The sequence below is a fragment of the Miscanthus floridulus genome, chromosome 8, assembly GCF_019320115.1.
Source record: "Miscanthus floridulus cultivar M001 chromosome 8, ASM1932011v1, whole genome shotgun sequence".
Taxonomy (NCBI): Eukaryota; Viridiplantae; Streptophyta; class Magnoliopsida; order Poales; family Poaceae; genus Miscanthus; species Miscanthus floridulus.
In genome coordinates, this window is record NC_089587.1 from 134,206,136 (window position 1) to 134,211,556 (window position 5,421).

Here is a 5,421-nt window from a genome sequence, read left to right on the forward strand (position 1 = left end):
CTCTATACCAAATTTGTAGTGCTTAAAGAGATCTAAAAGTTTCTAGTTGTTTTATATTATTATATAGGAGCCCAAATATTCAATAAAAGATGTCATAACTAAAAAATAGAAAACTTGTGGGACCCGCATGCCACTATAAACTATTTCAGGCCTGGTTTGGATGCACATACATCAATATCAATCTACGTATGTTGGAAGTGGATTAGAGTGGATATTAGTTTCATATGTTGGAAATGAATTGGAGTGGATATTAGTTTAAGTTCCACTCCAATCCTCTTCGACACACGTAGAATGAGTTGAATATATGTGCATCCAAACAAGATCTTAGAGACTGCATTTTATGGGTTTATAAAGCTGAGGGTAGGTTTTCCAGCATTCAAGTTTGGGGTGTTTTTTAAATTCAGCCACAAGTTCAAAGAGATATGCATAATTTATAATGCACACGACTAGCTCTTTTACATTTTATTTATCAGCATACAATGGGCCCTCTCCACGAGTGCTTATAAGTCGGCACAACAAAAGATCCCTCAATGCATCGTGCAGAAAATACGACCACTAGATGTGGAACTAACTGAATATTATTGCATAGAAATAGTAGCAGCACTGCTGGCTGCACTCTGGGAACCCCTACATCATTTAGGACCGCATAGTACTGAAAACTTTAGTCATCCATCTCCATTGTCTGCCCTTGCTCATCTCGTCAACTTCCAACTTCTGCAGTTATGTTCGCCTTGTGGTACTTTTGATTATAGTGCAGTATTACAAGTGAAACAAAGGCTGGACAAAAGATATACGTCCATGTTAATTTATTATTAAGAGAACAAACTAAGCATACATTAAATTGCTGGGGATATTACAAATGATTCTTTTTCCTTGAGCGCAGGAAAACAGAATGGCAACAATTGCTCCCATACTAAAAAAACAAACCATACATCTTTTAGGAATCACAAAGAATTGAAATAGATTTTAGTTGCACATGTTGTCAAGTTCAGTGGTGTTTCTGTAATAAACAGTGCTACATCATTAACATTTCAGTCACGCAATTCTAAAATGACACACTGACAACAAAAAAATTAGTAGATTGCTGAATTTGGCATCACAGTGTATATGTTGAGCAAACTGTTCTAGTGAAGTGGCAAGGGCCTACTGTCATCAGTCTTTATTTTTTTAATAACAATTGATTTGTGAGTCAGTAATATGGTTCCTACATACCGAAATGACACTTTGTTCCCTATTTCCATTTTGAACCACAAGTGGACTGTTGTAATGTTCTATATTGACACTGCTGGTCTAACTAGACCATCAACATTAATCATCATAACTAAAGGGTAGCTCAAATGCCTTTTGAAACAAGCAAATTATCTTATTTAACAACTTCAAGCATCAACATTTTTATACCCACACATTAGCCTGAATTAAGCAGGAATCAGTTTCTTACAGAGTTGCAAACTTTAATATTTTGCATGATATAACTCAATAATTGCATGGTTGAATATTGTATCACCTAACAACATGTAAATAATAAAGGATATGTTTCATGGAAACTGCATCAGTTGATAACATTCAGAGATACCTACCATGACGCGTGTCTTCACACTAAACATGTTCCAGCACATTGTCACTACCATAGCTGCAACAAGTTTTTTTGCGTGGGCAAGACCTCCATGCTTCTAGAGCCTGATATCTCAAAATCTCAACTGAGGTAACAAAACAAAGAGTATTCAGTCTTATGCTAAGAAGGATTGCCAGAGAGAGCAAATAATGTGTCACTAGTGGTAAGTGAATCACACCTTTTTTATGAATTTGACTTCAATAACAGCTATATAGCTTTGGGACTGTAAAACTGGTGAAAAATCCTGCAGTTTGCAGTAAACACAACATTATTATATTACAACATTCATGCCAAGACTTGCTGCTTGTACCTTGTGTATTCGATTATACCTGCAGCTACAAGCCTCCACACTGTAACAAGGCCCCCATATTTAGCACCGAACAAAAGTACAGGCAGTACCTGAAATTCCAGTAAACAAAGGCCCCTAAAATTATTAAGGAAAACAATGTCTCTTGCAGTTGCAGTACTACCAGATCATGAACAAAATTTGAGGCTTACTTTGAGAGTCATTGAGGGTTCACCAGAGAAGATCACTTGTGCCGCGGATATCATGGAGTTTGCAATCGGAAGCATAGCTTGAGAAGTAAGAAGCACATCTTCTTCGGTCAACTGGAAGCTTCTCTTATTCTGAACCTGTGGCCTGCCCAATTGCAAACTCATATTACCTCTGGTTCAATCATCCATATGGACCAAATTTTTTTTTGATCAAATCATACCTCTGAGGAATAGAATCCTTGAAGAAAGCTAAGCCTAAGATCATAACGCCGAGGTGACAGAGAGCTGAGATTGGGCAGCAAAATCATCACCCAAAGCCAAGTACCAGATTACAACGAAGAAACATAGGTAAATCAATAATTTTCAGGTGAATGAATAACAAAATTCGCATGCCTGAAGGTGACGTCTCTTGAAAATGAGCATAAGAAGAAGAACATAGATCCAGATCCGAACCAGAGTGTCAATTTAGCCACGTTCCTCCACATCACCAACTCAACGATCCTTTCCTAGAGATCTTCCAACTTAGATTGTTCCACAAAGTCAGTTCCTATGTGTCAAAAGAGGAACAATCATAGTGGAATGCTTAGCAAAATTGAAGCAGACATCCTATTACAGGCTATAACCATCAACAGTAGGAGAACATTTTTAGTTAGAACAATAGACACGACAGCAGGATGGCGATGGGCGATTTGCAAAAATGGGACTCGAAACATCGGTGGTTTGCACATTTGACCTTGGACTCACATTCATAGACACAGATGGACCCTAATCAAGGAGTCAATCTTTCGATTTTTGCAATTTTTTCGACAGCGACAACCACGCTATATGAGAATAGAAGGGGCCGATAGAGCATTGCTCACCGTAGGTAGCAACAGGACAAGCCGGGACCAAAGCCATGGTTGTATCGTCTTCGTTCAACACCGCCGCTGCCTTGTCAGCGGCCGCTCAGGGTGCGTTCCTTGGGGACGCCAGAGCCCATCGTGCGTTCCTTGGGGACGCCAGAGCGGGCACCACGCACTGCTCTGCGCCCCCGCGCCGCCTCTGCCTTGGCGGCATGGGTGTCCCCACCACTGCAACAATCTCCAGGCTCTCGTCCACGCTCGTCCTGGCGACCCCATGGGTCCTCGACCGGTGGCGGTGAGAGCTCAGGGGTGGTGGGGACAGCAGCAGCAGATCGTGCAGAGAGTGCTCGGACACTTGAATCGACGGCGACGGCGAGGGGTTCCTCAGCCTCGGCCCATTGGTTGATTGCTTTGGCTTCGGCTTCGGCAGCGGCGTTGCTACCTCATTAGCTGGAGCTGGGTAGTGGTGGTACGGCGGAGTAGGGAGATTGGCGGTGGCAGCCGGCGCCGTGGAGGATGGTTCTACGGCCATGGCCTCCATTTGTTTGGCGATTTGCCTCGCTCAGTTCTTTGGGTTAGTCTTGTAGCTGTTTGGGTTGTTTTGGATCAGGACATCGGGTCCTCTCGGGGGACTTCCCTTTCGGTAACGATATATGTTGGGTCGGGTCCGACCCTTCACTTTAGGCTCACTCTCCTCCACTCGTTCGTGGCTTATCCTTTTCCACTTGCTTCACGTCGCTCCGCCCGCTCTGCGTCTTCCTCTGTGGCGGTTCCTTCCCACACCCCGGCATCCCTCCTCCCCTACCCTGGCAGCGCCACCCCCGTCCGCACCGCTCCTTCCCCGACCCCGACATCCTCCTCCATGGTGGCTCCTTTCCACACCCTGGCGTCCCTCCTTCCCCACCCCAGCGGCGCCTCTCCCCCCTCCCGCACACCGGTGTCCTCCCCCACCAGGAGCTCCGAACGCCTACAGATCCGGTGGCCATGGCGCTCCCCGCGCCAAGCTCTCTTCTCTTCTCCCATGTTGCAATTGTGTCTTTCAATTGTTTCAGAAGCTTTAGAGGTATGTTGCAGTAGAATCATATGGTTGATTGCAAAAATAGATCTGGCATGTTGCACTTTTGTTGATATGTTGCAATTGTTTCAAAGGATTGTTGCAAGCACTTTGTTCAAAATGTTTCACGTGTTTCTACATGATGTTGCAATCGTTTCTGGTCTAGATGTGTTGACACAAAAATATAGCGATGTGATCAACACACAGCAAGCTGGAAGATCTAAGTGGAACGAGACCAGAGATCTGTTTGGCTTCAACATAGAACCAGTCAATTCTGAAAACCCAACGACGTGCTAGTCAATTTGACCTGCAATTGACAAGGAGAGAAAATCTTATCAGTAATTTAAGGTTGAACATGTCGGTGTTGCACCAAACAGTTCCAAATATATGGATAGATAGCCGATTCAATGAGGCTATCGACTAAATAGTCGATATCCAGTGTATCCATGAAATGGAGATATTTAAATCAAGGATTATTGGCTAATATTAAACGATAATGATATGAATCAAAATAACCGATGCTCATGGAACATCAGAAAAGCATCAGCGGCTAAATGGAACATGATCGATATAAAGCGTCGAGCCAATAAGTTTGATGAAAAGAGTAAAACATGCGAAAAATCGATTGTCTAATATAAATGAATCTACAAACAGTTTTGAGTCTAATCTATTATCATCAATAGTGAGGTTCGATCAGATCGATGCAACTATGATAATGGTAATAAACTAAAGCCAAAGAATCTATAAAACCATCTATATATTCACAAATTCATGAAAACATGCTATATGCGTGAGAATATAAGCAAATCGGCTAAAATAACCTGATGTAGTCATAGTAAACAAACAGAGTACATATCTTAATCATGAACAAGACCACTAATCGAGAATTTCTAAAGTCTAAAGTCTTACCAGTGAGGTTCGACCGGATCGATACAGCTATGGTAGTGTCATTAGATTAGATCTCATTACCTAGCTAGTTTATTCAAGATTGAAACATGTCTTTGGATGCATATTATGTTTAACTGGAATAGAGATAAAACAACCGATCTAGCAGAATTAAGTCATCAATTATAAGATTTGAAATGTGACCAAATCAAAGGATGACCAATTAAGATGATATGATGTCGATCTATCTCTATCTCAATCGGATGATTTTGTTATCATTAATAAAATATTAATTATAGCAATATCGATAACTGGTAAATCAAACAAAACTAGGAAGGAAAATCTTACTAATCTTAGCAAATTCGACAGCTGATGATATTGTATTAAACAACAAGTTATTTAACACAAGATTGATAACTTTGATCTATATTATGATTTGTAAGAGATCAATCAGCTGATGTAGTCTTACAAACTATGATACAGATCGATAACTAACTTATATTATGGCTCATAAAAGATCAATCGGCTGACGC

General features: G+C 41.4%; 1 pseudogene; it reads right to left on the minus strand.

The window, feature by feature from the left end:
* Positions 1-661: 661 nt before the first annotated feature.
* LOC136473550 (reticulon-like protein B17) lies at positions 662-3,490 on the minus strand (annotated as a pseudogene).
* Positions 3,491-5,421: the final 1,931 nt, after the last annotated feature.